The sequence below is a fragment of the Ochotona princeps genome, chromosome 1 (assembly GCF_030435755.1).
Source record: "Ochotona princeps isolate mOchPri1 chromosome 1, mOchPri1.hap1, whole genome shotgun sequence".
NCBI lineage: Eukaryota > Metazoa > Chordata > Mammalia > Lagomorpha > Ochotonidae > Ochotona > Ochotona princeps.
The window spans coordinates 153124666-153141630 of record NC_080832.1 but is presented as its reverse complement, the minus strand read 5'-3'; positions in this window follow the sequence as shown (position 1 = coordinate 153141630).

Sequence of the window (16965 nt, the reverse complement as noted above, 5' to 3'; positions counted from 1 at the left end):
GGACTTTACTGATGCACATGAGTGGGTGGGCACCCTTGTGTTGTAACTGCGGGTTGATCTGTTGGCAGAGGAACAGCAGAGGCTGTGAGATTGGGTCTAGGCCTCTTGTACCCCATCGTATGCCTTTTTGTGTGCAACACCTATGCAAGTGCAAAATGCTTCCCAAGCCCGGGAACTGCTGTCTGCTCGTTGCTACCGAGCTAAAGATACTCCTATGGTCAGGGCTTCTTGTTCCCCATCATATGCTTTATGTATGTTTCACCTGTGTAGTGCTATGTTTTCCCAAGCCCGGGACCTGCTGTCTGCTCATTGCTACCGAGCTAAAAACATTCCTAGCCATGGAACAGGGTTACCTGCCTCCCTGAGTATGGTTTGTGCATCTGCAGCAGGCAATGCTTGAATGGCAGCCAGTGACAGCTAAGATGGACCAGGCACAGAAAAACCTAAGACAGGGGCTCTGTCATGCTACAGAGATTCCTGATGAAGGGTAAAGCTGATAACGTGAGAGTCTACAACCTAAGACAGGCACATTCAAGTCAGCTTTAAAACAAAAAATGCGGTCCTGTTGTGGGCTAAGGAGATGATTAGCACTTGTTAAGCTGAGCACTAGGGGAACGGGTTTGGGGCTAAAAACACCTGGTCTAATTGGGCTCAGCTGCACGCAATGTTCTGTACATGAGATTGTGGGGGAAAGAGCAAACAAGGAGAGCGGAAAGAGCAAAATGGGGAGACTTGAGAGACTTCCACCATCTCTGTTCTCCATGTCGGAGACTCATGCACAGACCTACGCCGTGTCCACGAACTGGTTCTGCTAGAGAGAACACATTTTCCCTTCTTCAGGGCATCATAGGAAACATTTGTGAGATGAGGCATCTCAGTCGTGTGTATTGGAGGCAGGAATTTGGCCCCACAGCCTCCTACCACCAGCCACTGCCCTCTTGTTCACCAAGGAATGCTTCACCCTCCTCCAGGGGCATGCTGGATTCAACACTTTCTGCTGAGGACCACTTGTGGACCATCAGCTGCCACTGATGTGCCACCTGAACCAAGAAACTCAACAGCTGACGTGTATTCTCCACAGAGGCTTTCTCACCAGGAGAGGTAGAGTAGCAACATGCCTGTATGCCTTGTTGGTGCCCGCTGCTGTCTCAGCATGGAACAGCCAAAGTTGTGCCAGCAAGGGGGACAGGTACTTTCACCGGCCTGTTGAAGGAGCTGCTGAAGAAACTGGTAAGGGATGTTGTCGGGTGGTGCGGGTTTTGGTGGTTGGGGAGGGGTCCTAAGGTGTCAAGCGTCAAGCCTGCGAGGCTTGTGTGCAGTTCAGCTGTATGGGTGCTGCTTCAAGACCTGACAGCATCCTCTGAAGTCCAGCTCCCAGCCGATGGTGCTGGACCCCAAAGAGAGGATGCAGCAGAAGACCATCCTCTTCTGCTGGGGTCCAGGAGCAGAGGAAACTTCTCTCTGCTGGGTCCAACAGCAGAGGACACTGCTTTGCTGCTGGGGTCCTACAGCAGAGGACAATCCTCCGCTGCTTGGGTACAGCAGCAGAGGAGCCTCCACTGCTGCTGGGGTCCAGTACCAGAGGACTCCCCTTTGTGCTGAGGTCCAGCAACAGAGGACCCCCCTCTGCTTCTGGGGTCCGGCACCAGAGGAACCACTTGTGCTGCTAGGTCCGGTACCCAAGGACTCTCCTCTCCTGCTGGGGTTCAGCAGCAGAGGACCCTCTACTCTGCTGGGGTCCAGCACAAGAGGACCGCCTTCTGCTGCTGGGATCAGGCAGCAGAGGACCTGCCTCTGCTGCTGGACCCCAGCTGTTAGGAAGCTGCAAAGGACCCCCCCCTCCTGCTGGACCCCTGCAGCAGAGGACCATCATCTGCTGCTGGACCACAGCATAGGGGAAGTTGCAGAGGACCCTCATTCCCTACTGGACCCCAAAGAGAGGACACAGCAGAGGACCCTCCTCTTCTACTGGCGTCCTGCAGCAGAGGACCCTCCTCCCTGCTGTGTTCCGGCAGAAGAGGACTCTCAACTACTGCTCGGGTCCGGCACCAGAGGATCCTCCTCTGCTGTTGGGGTTCGGAAGCAGACAATCCTCTTCCCTGCCTGTATCCGGAAGAAAAGGACCCTCCTCCCTGCTGTGGTCCGGCAGCAGAGGAACCTCCTATGCTCTTGGAGTACGATACCAGAGGACCCTCCTCTGCTGCTGTTTTCTGATACCAGAGGACCACCCTCTGCTGCTGGGGTATGGCACTAGAAGACCCCCCTCTGCTGCTGGGGTCTGGCAGCAGAGGACCCTCCTTCTGCTGGGATCCGGCAGCAGAGGACACTCTTCCCTGCTGCAGTCCGGCAGCAGAGGACCTTCCTCTGCTCTTGGTGTCAGGCACAAAAGGACCCCCATCTGCTGCTTGTGTCAAGCAAAACAGAACCCTCTATGATCTTAGGCCCGGCACCAGAGGACACCCCTCTCTGTTGGAGTACACCACCAGAGGTGCCTCGTCTCTGCTGGGGTGGATCAGCAGAAAATCCTCCTCTCTGTCTGGGTCCGGCAGTAGAGGAGCCTACACTGCTGCTGCGTCCGACAGCAGAGGACGCTCTTCTTCTGCTGGACCCCAGCAGAGAGGAAGCAGTAGAGAAACATCCTCTCTGCTGGTGTCTAGCATGAGAGGACCCATCTCTCTGCTGGGGGCCAGCAGAAAGGAAGCAGAAGAGGACCCTCCTCTTCTTTTGGGTTCAGCAGCAGAGGACCCTCCTCTCTGCTGCAGTGCAGCACCAGAGGAGCCTTGTCTTCTGCTGTGGTCCAGCAGCAGAGGAAACTCCTCTCTGCTGGGGTCCAGAAGCAGAGCACCCTCCTCTGCTGAGTTCTAGCACTAGAGGACCTTCTTCTCTGCTAGGATCCAGCACCAGATGACCTCCTCTCTGTTGGGGTCCAACATTCGAGGACCCTTCTGTATTCTGGCGTCCGGCAGTAGAGGACCCTCCTCTCTTTTTGGGTCTGCCAGCAGAGGACGCTCCTCCCTGCTGGGGTCCAGCAGCAGAGGACCTTCATCCATGCTGGAGAGCCTTGGATAAGCGTCCCGCACTGAGTGCTGATAGCCACGAGAGGGCGCCCAAAACCGCCATTCTTTTCTTTTCTTCTTTTCTTTTCCTTTTTTTTTTTTTTTAACAGGTTTATTTATTTTATTCCAAGGTCAGATATACAGAGAGGAGGAGAGACAGAGAAGAAGATCTTCCGTCCGATGATTCACTCCCCAAGTGAGCCACAATGGCTGGTGCACGCCGATCCAAAGCCAGGAACCTGGAGCCTCTTCTGGGTCTCCCATGTGGGTGCAAGTTTCCAAAGCTTTTTGCCGTCCTTGACTGCTTTCCAAGGCCACAAGCAGGGATCTGGATGGGAAGTGGAGCAGCCAGGATTAGAACCGGTGACCATATGGGATCCCGGCTCGTCCAGGGCGAGGACTTTAGTTGCTAGGCTACGGCGCTGGGCCCCAAGCTGCCCTTTCTACCACTGGTGGGCTCAGGCCTTCTGAGCTCTAGACAGTCCAACCCGAGCCATCCTAGGGTGAGGTGGGGGTCACAGACAGTATTCTGGTACACGTGTTGTTGAAAGATCAGGGCTCCAAGGCCGAACAGGCCACATGCCAAAGCCCGGGAGGGGTGGAGGACGCTTGGGGCCTAGCATCAGTTCGGGCCTCTGTGATAGGAAGTGTCAGGGTGCCTTTAAGAGCAAGGCACTTAAAGAACTCTGGTAGGTGGTGTCCGATGTCAGCATGCCCACAGGCCCTCTGGGAGCTGGAGTCCAACACCAGCATCCTGTAGGCCCTCAGGGAGCTAGAGTCCCGCACCTGCGTACCACAGGCCCTCTGTGAGCTGGTGTTACACACCAGCCCACTGGGGTTGTACTGTGCCAGATGAGGTCCCAGGAAACCTTACCGCCACCCCCATTTCTTGCAGAGCACCCTGAGATGCAGACTCTGGGCGTTCTTTGGCAAGTGGAGCATCTCCCTGATGAGCTACCAAGAGGGCTTCATTGACTTTTATTTTTTTTTATTATTCCAAAGTCTAAGATACAGAGAGGAGGAGAGACAGAGAGAGAGGAAGATCCTCTGTCCGATGATTCACTCTCCAAGTGAGCTGCAACAGCCGGTCCCCTCGGGACCCACTCTGCTGGGGCCTCACCGAGAGGGTCCCCCTCAGAACCGCATCCTTCGCTGCTGGGGCCTCAACGAGAGGGTCACACTCGGGATCCCCTCTGCGGGGCCCTCAGCGATAGTGACAGCCGCAGCCCGACTCCCTCAGTGCTGGGATCTTAGAGTGAGGGAACCCCGAACCCCCCCTCTCTCTGCTGCTGTCTCAGTGAGAGGGACCCTTCGCCCTCCTTTCTCTCTCTCTCTTTCTCTCTCTGCTGGGGCCTCAGCAAGAGGTTCCCGTCGGGACCCCCTCTGTGGGGGCTTCAGGGAGAGGGACCATCTGCTGCCCTCTCTCTCTGTTCTCTGGTGGGAACTCAGCGCGATGGTGCCACTTGTACCCCACCTCTCTCTCTACTGGGGCCTCAGCGAGAGGGACTCACAACCACCCCCTTTCTCTCTCTCTCTCTAATGGGGCCACAGCGAGAGGGACCCTCTGAGCCAGAGCCTCTATCTCTGCTTGGGCCTCAGCGAGAGGGTCCGCCTCGGGACCCCGTCTGCTGCGGCCTAAGTGAGAGGGACCACCAGAACCCCCCTCCCTAGCTGCTGGGGCCTCAGTGACACGGACCACCAAGCACCCCTCCATCTCTGCTGGGGCCTCAGTGAGAGGGTCCCCCTTGGACACCCCCTCTCTCTCTGCTGGAGCCTCAGCGAGAAGATACCCCTTGGGTCACCCTCTCCTCGGGCTTCAGGAAGAGGCTCCCCCTCGGGACCCCTCCATCTCTGCTGGAGCCTCAGCGAGAGGGTCATCCTCTGGACCCCCTCTGCTGGGGCCTCCTTGAGAGAAACTCCCTCAAGACACCGTCAGCTGGGGCCTCAGCGAGAGGGCTCCCCGGAGCGCCTTCCCTCACTGCTGGGGCCTCAGCGAGAGGGTCCCCCTCGGGACTCCCTCTGCTGGGGCCTCAGCTAGAGGGACCCTTTGCACCCTCCTCTCTCTTCTGCTGGGCCTCTGAAGGAAGTTAGCACTCAGACCCCCTCTTCTCTCTGCTGGGGCCTCAGGGAGTGGGACACTCGGCCCCCTTTCTCTGCTGAGGCCTCAGCGTGATATACCCTAGGGACCCCCTGTGCTGGAGCCAAAGCGAGAGGGACCCCTGGCAACTCCTCCCTTGCTGCTGGGCCTTAGCAAAAGAGACCACTCGGGACCTCCTCTACTAGGGCCTCAGCGAGATTGTCCACCTTGGGACCTCCCCTGCTGGGGCCTCAGTGGGAGGGTCCCCCTCGGACCACCCATCTCTGTCTGCTGGGACCTCAGCGAAGGGGCCCCATTGGGACCCCCTCAGCTGGGGCCTCAGCAAGAGGGACCCTCAAGCTGCTGGTGCTTCAGCGAGAGGGTCCCACTCCGAACCCATTCTGCTGGGGCCTTAGCGAGAGGGAACCTCGTCCCCATCTATCTCTCTGCTTCTGCTGGGGCCTCGGCGATGGGATCCCCCTCGGGAGCCCCTCTGCTTGGCCCTCTGTGAGAGAGTGTTCCTCGGAGCCTCCTCTCTCTGCTATGGCCTCAGCGAGGGTCCCACTCGGGACAAACTCTGCTGGGGCCTCAGCAAGATCGTCCACCTTGGGACCTACTTTGCTGGGGTCTCAGCGAGACAGTCCCCGTCGGACCCCCTCTCTCTGTGCTGAGGCCTCAGCAAGAGGGTCCCCCTGGGACCCACTCTGCTGGAGCCTCAGTGAGATTATTCCCCTCGGATCCCTCCCTCTCTCTCTGCTGGGGGCCTCAGTGAGAGGGACACCCAAAGCCCCTCTCCCCATCTGCTGTGACCTTAGCAAGTGGGTCCCCCTCGGACCCCCTCTCTCTGCCTTGGCCTTAGCGAGAGAGTCCCACTAGGGACCCACTCTGCTAGGGCCTCAACGTTAGGGACCCCTGGCGCCCCCCACCCTCTCTTCAGGGGCCTCAGCAAGAGGGTCCCCCTCAGACTCACCCTCTGTCTCTGCTGTGGCCTCAGCGAGACGGTCCACTCGGGACCCACTCTGCTGTGGCCTCAGCAAGAGGTTCCCCCTCGGACCTGCTCTCTCTGCTGTGGCCTCAGGGAAAGAGTCCCACTAGGGACCCAGTCTGCTAGGGCCTCAGCGAGAGAGTCCCACTAGGGACCCACTCGGCTAGGGCCTCAGCGAGAGGGTCACCCTCAGGACCCACACTCTCTTTCTCTCCTCTGGGGCTTCAGCGAGAGGGTCCTCTTCAGACTCCCTTCTCTCTCTGCTGGGGCTTCAGGGAGAGGGTCACACTCGGACCCTCCCTCCCTCGCTGCTGGGGCCTCAACAAGAGGGTCCCACCCGGGACCCACTCTGCTGGGGCCTCAGTGAGAGGGATCCTTTCTTTGCTGGGGCCTCAGTGATAGGGAACCTCCCAGCCAATGCCTATTATCTCTGCTGGGGCCTCTGAGATAGGGTCCCCCTAGGGACATCCTCTGCTGGGGCCTCAGCAAGGTGAAACCCTGGCGACCCCTCCCTGGCTCCTGGGGCGTCAGCAAGAGGTACCCCTGGGGACCCCTTCTGGTGGGGCCACAGCGAAAGGGACACCTGGAGCCATCTAACCATTCTGCTGGGGCCTAGGCGAGAAGGTACCACTCGGGATCCCCTCTGCTGCGGCCTCAGCGAGAGTGCCTCCCAAGCCCCCTTCCCTCTCTGTGGATGCCTCAGCAGGAGGGTCCCCATCGCAACCCCTCTGCTGGGGCCTCGTCGAGAGAGATCCTCATTACCTGACCCTCTCTCTCTATTGGGGCCTCAGCGAGAGGGTCCACCTCAGGAACCCCATCTTCTGGGGCCTCAGTGTGGTGTCCAAGGGTGTCAAGCCTCAGCCTGCCAGGCAGATGGCCTGTATAGGTGCTGCTTCAAGTCCTGGTTGTTTCCCCTGCAATCAAGCTCCCTGCTGATGATCCTGGGGGAGCAGTGGAGGATGGTGCAGGGGTTGTGCCCCTGTGCCCCATGAACCTTTATGACATGTGAATGAAGCTTCTGGTTACTGGGCTTGTCCTGGCCCAGACACAGCTGGCTCTGGTGGAAGGGAGCCAGCACATGCAAGAAAGTTTGCTCTGTCTCACTCTCTGTTCCTCTGTGCTTCAAAGCAAACAGAACAGAGGGATGCAGGCAGGCAGGAAGGAAGAGAAAGAAAGCTGCTGGCTTCCTGGGAGGGAGTGTGCTGTGTGCTGTGTACTGTGCTGTGGCTCTAGACCGCTTTTGTCTGCCAACGAGGACCCCAAGGACATGTGTGGTGTTTCAGTCCTGGGACTCCTGTGCAACCTCTCCGAAGAATGTCCTTGAGAGTGAATGTCTCTCAAGCCAGGTTTGTTTCCCTTGTTTGTGCGGTAGAGCCTGGAGAAGCATCATGCAATGAGTCCTGCTGACCACGAGAGGGTGCGCAAAGCTGCCCTTTCTACCCCTGGTTGTCCTCAGGCCTTTTGAGCACAAGAAGGCCCAGCCAGAGCCATCCTAGTGTTAGGTGGGGGTCCATTACAGTGTTCCTGGATATGTGTCGCTGGAAGATTGGGGTCAAAGGCAGAACAGCCCTCATACCAAGGTCCAGGAGGGTTTGGAGGACACTTGTAGCTTTGCATCAGCCTACACCTCTGTGCTAGGAAGTGGTGTGTGCCTTCACCAGCAAGGTACAACCTAGGGCACGGGGAGAAACCTTGGAGCTGGAGTCCCACATCAGCGTGCCCACAGGCCCTCTGAGAGCTGGAGTCCCACATCAGCATGCCAACAGACCCTCTGGGACCTGGAGTTACACACAGGCTGACAAGCCCTGATTTTTCACAGATGTGGTCCCCAGAAACATTTACACCACCTCCTTTCCTAGCTGAGCAACCCTAGGTAGGCCCTTGGCTTTCTTTACCAAGTGGAGCAGCTCCCTGATGGGCTGCGGAGAGGCCTTCATGTGTTTTTGCATGTGTGGAGTGGCAGTTATGGTGATACAACACGCGGCATTCCTCTGCCTAGCTCAGTGGGTGTGTGCTGTGTGCTGTGTCCTGTGTTTCTAGACTGCTTTTGTCTGCCAATGCAGACCCCAAGGGCATACGTAGGTCTTCCGTCCTGGCACTCCTGTGAAACCTCTTCAAAAAGTGTCCTTGATAGTGAATTTCTCTCAGGCCAGGTTTGATTCCCATGTCTGGGCAGGAGAGACTGGAAGAGCGTCCTGCTGTGAGTTCAACTGTACACGAGAGAGCGTGCAAAGCTGCCTTTCTACCCCTTGTGGGCTCAAGCCTTTTGAGCACAAGACGGCCTGACCCAAGGCATCCTAGCATCAGGTGGTGCTCCCGGACAGTGTTCCTGGACACAGGATGCTGGAATATTGGGGTCCAAGGCAGAACAGCCCGCATACCAAGGTCCAGGAGTGTGTATAGGATGCCTGTGTCCTTGCATCAGCCCAGGCCTCTGTGCTAGGAGGTGGCTGTGTGCCTTCACCAGCAAGGAACATCAGAGGGCACTGGGGAAACCTGCGAGCTGGAGTTCCACGTCAGGGCACCCAGAGGTCCTGTGGGAGCTGGAGTCCCACATCAGTCTCTCCAAGGGCCCTCTGAAACATGGAGACTCACATCAGTTTGTCCATGGTCCCTCTGAGAGTTGAAATCCTAGGTCATTGTGCCCACGCACCCTCTGTGTGCTAGTGTCCCACGTCAGTGTGCCCATGGACCCTCTGGGACCTGGAGTTACTCAACAGCTGACTAGCACTGGTCTTTCGCAGATGAGATCCTTGGAAACATTTACACCACTCTCTTTCCTCACAGAGCACCGTTAGGGGCAGGAACTAGGTGCTCTTTAGCAAGTGGTGAAGCTCCCCGATGGGCTGCATAGAGGCCTTTGTGCATTTTTGCATTTGTGGAGTGGCAGTTAGTGTGATACACCACTCGGCCTTCTTCTGCTTAGCTGGGTGGAATCTGGGCATGTGGGCTCCTAAGCCAGGAGCAGGTGGATGGGTAAGTAAGCACCAGAGGTCACCAGTCATCTGGAATAGGAAGTCCCAGGCCTTAGCTGCTGCAAGAGCACCCTGGACATGCATTCTCACTGTCTAGCAGGGATGGTGGATGGGGAGCCACCAAACCTGCAAAAGGGAGGGCCTCCATGCCATCTTCAAGAATGGGATCACAAGGACCATATTCCATTCTACAAGGCATCATATTAAACATGTGTCATGTGCATTGGAGGCATGAATTTGGTCCCAGAGCGCCCTGTCAAATGCAAGTGCCCTCTTGTTCACCAGGGAATGCTTCACCCTATACCAGGACCATCCTGGATTCAAGACCCTTTCTCTTGCTGTGGACCACTTGTGGACCATCAGCTGCCACTGATGTGCCACCTGAACCAAGAAACCCCAACAGCTGATGTGTATTCTCCACAGAGGCTTTCTCACCAGGAGAGGTAGAGTAGCAGCATGCCTGGATGCCTTGTTGGTGCCCGCTGCTGTCTCAGCATGGAACAGCCAAAGTTGTGCCAGCAAAGGGGACAGGTACTTTCACCGGCCTGTTGAAGGAGCTGCTGAAGAAACTGGTAAGGGATGGAGTCGGGTGGTGCGGGTTTTGGTGGTTGGGGAGGGGTCCTAAAGTGTCAAGCCTCAGCCTGCGAGGCTTGTGTGCAGTTCAGCTGTATGGGTGCTGCTTCAAGACCTGACAGCATCCTCTGAAGTCCAGCTCCCTGCCGATGGTGCTGGTTGAACAGCGGAGGATGGCGCAGAGGCTTGTGCCCCTGTGGCCCTGTGCCCCTGTGGGACATGTGGAGGAAGCTTTTGGTGTCCGGGCTTGTCCTGGCCCAGCCACATCTAGCTCTGGTGGTGGTCCCTGGGGAAGAGAGGGAGCAGATGCAAGAAAGATTGCTCTCTCTCTCTCTCACTCTCTGTTCCTGTGTGCTCCAAGCAAACAGGACAGATTCAGGCAGGCAGGCAAGAAGGCAGAAAGTGAGAGATTGTTATTGGCCTCCTGGCAGGGAGTGTGCTCTGTGCTGTGTGCTGTGCTGTGACTGAAGTCTGCTTTTGTCTGCCAATGCAGACCCCAAAGGTGTGCGTAGGGCTTCTGTCCTGAGACTCCTGTGCAAGATCTCCAAAGTGTGTTATTGAGAGTGAATGTCTCTCAAGCCAGGTTTGTTTCTCTTGTGCAGTAGAGCCTGGAGGAGCGTCCTGCAGTGAGTGAGTCCTGCTGCCGACTAGAGGGCACATAAGCTGCCCTTTCTCCCGCTGGTTGGGCTCATTCCTTTTTTTTTTTTTTTTGTAAAATTATTTATTATTTAACTTCATTAATTACATTGTATTATGTGACACAGTTACATAGATACTTGGGTTCTCCCACCCCTCCCCAAGCCCTCCCACCATGGTGGATTCCTCCACCTTGTTGCATAACCACAGCTCAAGTTCAGTTGAGATTCCCCCATTGCAGGCGTATACCAAACATAGAGTCCAGCATCTTATTGTACAGTCAAGTTCAACGGCTTCTTAGGTATACCCTCTCTGGTCTGAAGACAGAGCTAGCAGAGTATCATCCCAGTCAACACTAGACAGCCAAGCCCCAGCCATGCTAGTTTCAGGTGGGGGTCCTGGAGAGTGTTCCTGAATACTTGTCCCTTGAATTTCGGGTAAGGCTGAAATGCCTGCAAACAAAGGTCCAGGATGGATTTGAGGATGATTGTGGTCTTGCATCATCCTGGACCTCTGTGCTAGGAAGTGGCTGTGTGCCTTCACCATTAAGATACCACATAGGACATGGGGAGAGCGCTGGGAGCTGGAGTTCCACATTAGGGCACCCAGAGGCCCTGTGGTAGATGGAGTCCCATGTCAGCGTGCCCAGAGTCCCTATGGGAGCTGGAGACGCACATTAGCGTGCTCTTGGGTCTCTGAGATCAGGAGACCCATGTCAGTGTGCACATGGGCCCTCTATGATACTGAGTCCTAGTTCAGCGTGCCCATGTGTCCTGTTGGGAATTGGGGTCTCATGTCACTGTGCCCATGGGTCTTGTAGGAGCTTGATACAAACGTCAGTGTGCACACAGGCACTCTGGGAGTTGGAGTCCCACGTCAGTGTGCAGAAGGACCCTCTGGTACCTGGAGTTACTCACTGACTGGCTAGCATTGATCTTTCGCAGATGAGCTCACCAGAAACCTTGCCACTACCCCCTTTCATCACAAAGCACCCTTGGGGACAGGGCCTGGGCTTTCTTTAGCAAGTGCAACTGCTCCCCGATGGGCTGCAGAGAGGCCTTCGTGTATTATTGCATGTGTGGGGTGGCAGTTAGGGTGATACAGCACTCGGCCTTCCTCTGCCTAGCTGGGTGGTGTCTGGGCTTGTGGGATCCTAAGGATGGAACAGTGGAAGGACGAGTAAGCACCAAAGGACACCAGTCATCTGGAATAGGAAGCCCCAGGCCTTAGCTTCTGCGAGAGCACCCTGGGTCATGCAGTCCCACTTTCCAGCAGGTAGGACGGTGGCCTGGGAGGAACCAAGGCCTCCACAAAATAGGCCCTCCCATGCCATGGGCAGGCATGGGCTCACGAAGACCATTTTGCCTTCTTCAGAGCATCCTAGGAAACACTGGAAGTGGGGATCAGGCATCGCCATCGTGTGCATTGGAGGCAGGAATTTGGCCCCACAACCCCCTACCAAATGCCATTGGACTTTCGTTCACCAGGGAATGCTTCACCATCCCCCAGGGGCATCCTGGATTCAAGACTCTTTCTCTTGCAGGCCACCTGGGGACCATCAGCTGCCACTGATGTGCCACCTGCCACAAGACACCTCAACAGCTGACGTGTACTCTCCACAGAGGTCCATCTCATTAGACAGGTAGAGTAGCAGCATGCCTGGATGCCCTGTTGGTGCCCTCTGCTCTCTCAGCACACACAGCAAAAGTTATGCAAGACTGGAGGACAAGTACATTCACGGGCCTGGTGAAGGAGCTGCTGAAGAATGCTGCTAGGGGTGGAATCGGTGGAGCGGGTTGGGGTGGTGCTGCGTGGTGTCCGAGGGCCTCAAGCCTCAGCCTGCCAGGCAGATGGCCTGTATGGGTGCTGCTTCAAGTCCTGACTGCTTCCCAGGCAGTCTAGCTCCCTGCTGATGCTCCTGGGAGAGCAGTGGAGGATGGTGCAGGGGCTTGTGCAACTGTGCATCTGTGCCCCTGTAGGACATGTGGAGGAAGCTCCTGGTGTCCGGACCTTGTCCTGGCCCAGTCACATCTGGCTCTGGTGGTGGTCCTTGAAAAGTGAGCCAGCAGATGCAAGAAAGATTGCTCTCTCTCCCTGTCTGTTCCTTTGTGCTTCAAACAAAACAGGACAGATTCAGACAGGCATGCAGAAGGGAAGGAAGTGAAAGAAAGCTGCTGTCCTGGGTGGTAGGGAGTGTGCTGTGACTGAAGACTGCTTTTGTCTGCCAATGCAGATCCCAAGCGTGTGCGTAGGGCTTCTGTCCTGGGACTTCTGTGCAACCACTCCAAAGAGTGTCCTTGAGAGTGAATTTCTCTTAGGCTGGGATTGTTTCCCTTGCTTGTGCAGGAGAGCCTGGAGGAGTGTCCTGCAGTGAGTCTTGCTGGCCATGAGAGGACGCATAAGCTGCCCTTTCTACCCCTGGTTGGCTGAGGCATTTTGAGCAGTAGAAGGTCCAGCCCCAGCCATCCTAGTGTCAGGTGGGAATCCCGGACAGAATTCCTTTATATGTGTCCCTTGAAGATTGGGCTCCAAGGCCGAACAGCCCGCATATGAAGGACCAGGAGGGGGTGGAGGACGCTCGTGGCCTTGCATCAGGCCAGGCCTCTGTGCTAGGAAGTGGCTGTCTGTCTTCACCAGCAAGGTACAACCTAGGGCACAAGGAGAACTAGAAGCTGGAGTTGCACGTCACGGTCCCCAGAGGCCCTGAGGGATGAGGAGTCCCAGTCAGTAAGCCCACGAGCCCTATGGGAGCTGAAATCCCATGTGAGTGTGCACATGGACCCTCTGGGAGCTGGAATCCTACATCAGTGTGTCCATGGGCCCCGTGAGACCTGGGGTCCATGTCTGTGTACCCATGAGCCCTCTTGGACCTCAATCCTAATTCACTATTCCCCAATCCCTGTGGAATCTGGGGTCCCACGTCAGCGTGCCCATGGACCCTCTGAGACTGGAATTACACACCAGTTGACTAGCACTGATGGTTCGCAGAAGAGGTACCTAGAAAACTTTCCGGAATCCGGAAGCAGAGGAACCTCCTCCCTGCTGGGGTTCAGCAGCAGAGGACCATCCTCCCTGCTGGGGACCGGCAGCAGAGGACCCTCCACCCTGCTTGGGTGTGGCAGCAGAGGACCCTAATCCCTGCAGGGTCCTGCAATAGAGGACCCTTCTCCCTGCTCCTGGACCCCAGCAGAGAGGAAGCAGCAGAGGACCCTCCTCCCTACTGGACAACAAAGAGAGAAAGCAGCAGAGGACCTTCCTCTCTGCTGGTGTCCGAAAGCAAAGGACCCTCCAACCTGTTGTTGTTTGGCAGCAGAGGAACTTGCACAGTGTTGAGGTGTAGCAAAGAGGTAGTAGCATAGATACCTCCTCCATGCTGTGGTCCAGCCGCAGAGGACCCTCCTCTGCAGCTGGATCTCAGCAGAGAGGAAGATGCAGAGTATCCTCGTCTCCTGCTGGACCCCAAAGAGAGGATGAAGCAGAGAACCCTGCTCTCTGTTGGGGTCCGGCAGCAGAGGACTCCTCCCTGCCTGGGTCAGGCAGCAGAGGACCCTCTTCCCTGCTGGGTTCTGACAGCAGAGGACCCTCCTCTCAACTGGGTTCCGGCAACAGAGGACCCCCCTCCATGCTGGGGTCTGCAAGCAGAGGACCCTCCTCTGCTGTTGGGGTCCTGCACAAGTGGACTTCCCTCAGATGCTGGGTTCTGGTAGCAAAGAATCCTCCTCTCTGCTGGGTTCCGGCAGCAGAGGACACTCCTCCATGCTGGGGTCTGGAAGCAGAGGACACTGCTCTACTCCTGCTATCTGGCACTAGAGGATCCTCCTCTGCTCCTGAGGTCCGGCAGCAGAGGATTTTCCTCCCTGCTGGGGTATGGCAGCCGGGGAACCTCCTGCCTTCCGGGGTCCAACAGCAGACGACCCTCCTCTTCTGCGGGACCCCTGTAAAGAGGTGCTCCCCTGCTACTAGACCACAGCAGAGAAGAAGTTGCAGAGGACCCTCACCTCATGCTGCACCCCAGGGAGATGACATAGGAGAATACACTCCTCTTCTGCTGGGGTCCGGCACCAGTGGACTCTCCTCTCTGCTGTACCCCAGCAGAGAAGAAGCTGCAGAGGACACTGCTCTCTGGGTGGGCATCAAACAGAGGAAGCAGTAGAGGACACTCCTGTTCTGCTGGGGTCTGGCAGCAGAGGTCACTCCTCAGTGTTAGCATCAGGGAGCATAGGAGCTTCCTCTCCTATTGGGGTCCAGCACCAGAGGACACACCTCTCTGCTGAGGTCCAAAACCAGAGTACCCTAGTCTCTGCTGGGGTCAAGCAGCAGGGACCCTCCTTACTCCTGGGGTCCAGCAGCAGAGGACGCTGCTGTACTGCTGGGTTCATACAGCAGAGGACCCTCCTGCCATCTGGGGTCCGACAGCAGAGGACCCTCGTTTGCTTCTATTCCGGCATCAGAGGAACCTCCTCTGCTGCTGGGGTCCGGCATCAGAAGACTCCTCTCTGCTGGGGTCTGGCAGCAGAGGCCCCTCCTCCCGGCTGGGGTCAGGCAGCAGAGGACCATCCTCTCTGCTGGGGACTAGTATGAAAGACCCTCCTCCCAGCTGTGGTCCTGCAGCAGAGGACCCTCCACTGCTGTTGTGTCCGGTAGCAGAGCACCCTCCTCTGTTTAGGAACCCCAGCAGAAAGGAAGCAGCAAAGGACCCTACACTCTGCTTTGGTCCAGCAGCAAAGGACCCTCCTCTCTGCTGTGGCACAGCAGAGAAAGCAGAATAGGAGCCTTTATTCAGCTGGGGTCCCGCAGCAGAGGACCTTCCTCTTCTGCTGTGTTCCAGCAACAGAGGGTCCTCCTCTACTGCTGAACCCCTGCCTCCGAGGATCATCCTTTGCTGCGGGACCACAGCAGAGAGTAAGTTACAGAGGACACTCATCTCCTGCTGGACCCCTAAGAGAGGACAAAGAGGAGGACCCTCCTCTCTGCTGGGTTCCGGCAGTAGAGGAAACTCCACTGCTGTGGTCTGGTAGCATAGGACCCTCCTCTGCTAAGGGGTGCGGCAGCAGAGAACACTCCTCTCTGTTGGGCTCTGGCACCAGAGGACACCCCTCTCTGCTGAGGTCCGAAACCAGAGTACCCTAGTGTCTGCTTGGGTCGAGCAGCAGGGACCCTCCTTACTCCTGGGGTCCAGCAGCAGAGGACGCTACTCAGCTGCTGGGTTCATACAGCAGAGGATCCTCCTCTACTGCTGGACCCCTGCCTCCGAGGATCATCCTCTGCTGCTGGACCACAGCAGAGAGTAAGTTACAGAGGACACCTGTCTCCTGCTGGACCCCTAAGAGAGGACAAAGAGGAGGACCCTCCTCTCTGCTGGGTTCCGGAAGTAGAGAAAACTCTGCTAATGGGGTTTGGCAGCAGAGGACCCTGCACCCCTGCAGCAGAGGACCCTCCTCCCTGCTGGACCCCAAAGAGAGGACGCAGCACTGGACATTCCTCTTCTACTGGTGTCCAGAAGCAGAGTACTCACCTCTTCTGCTGGCTCCAGCAGCAGAGGACCCTCCTCTCTCCTGATGTCCGGCAGCAGAGGAAGTCCTCTCTGCTGGAGTCCGGCAGCAGAGAACCCCCTTATGCTCTCTCCTGATGTTCGGCAGCAGAGGAAGTCCTCTGTGCTGGATTCCGGCAGCAGAGAGCCCCTTTGCTGCTGGATTCCAGCAGCAGAGAACCCCCTTATGCTGGTTGCGTCTGGCAGCAAAGACACCCCCTCTGCTGCTGGGTTTCGGTACCAGTGACCCGCTTGTCCTGCTGGGCCTTGGTAGCAAATGACACTCTTTATGCTGGGTTCTGGCTGCAGACAACACCCATGTTCTGCTCGGGTCCAGCAGCAGAGTTCCTCCCTCTGCTGTTGGTGTCTGGAAGCACAGGACCCCCCTCTGATGTTGGGTTCCTGCAGCTGAGGACCCTCCTCCCTGCCTTGGTACTGCAGCAGAGTCCCTCCTCTCTGCTGGGGTCTGGCACAACAACACCCTACACTCTGCTGGGGTCCAGCAACAGAGAACCCTCCTCTGTTGCTGGGGTCCATCAACAGAGGACACCATTCTCTGCTGGGGTCCAGCACCAGAGGACCGTCCTCTCAGCTTGATCGAGCAGCAGAGGACCTTCATCTCTGCTGGGGCCCGGCACCAGAGTTCAATCCTCTACTGCTCAGGTCAGACAGCAGAGGACACTCCTCCCTGCTGTGTCTGGCAGCAGAGGACCCTCCTCTGCTTTTGGGGTCTGGCACTAGAGGACCTCCCTCTCTGCTGGGGTCCAGCAACAGAGGATCTTTCTCTGTGCTGGGGTGTTTCACCAGATGACACCCCTCTCTGCTGGGGTCCAGCACAGGACGACCCTCCTATGTGTTGGAGTCCCTCAGCAGAGCACCCTCCTCTCCTGGGGTCTAGCACGAGAGGACCCTCCTTCTCTTCTGGGGTCCTGCAGCGCAGGACCCTGCTTTCTGCTCGGGTCCGGCAGCAGAGTACCCTACGCTCTGCTGTGGTCCCGCACCAGAGACACCCCCCTCTGCTGCTGGTGTCCGGCACCAGTAGACCCTCCTCTGCTGCTGGGACTGGCAGCAGAGAACCATTCTCCCTGCTGGTTTACGGCAGAAGAGGATGCTCTACTGCTGCTGGAGTCTGG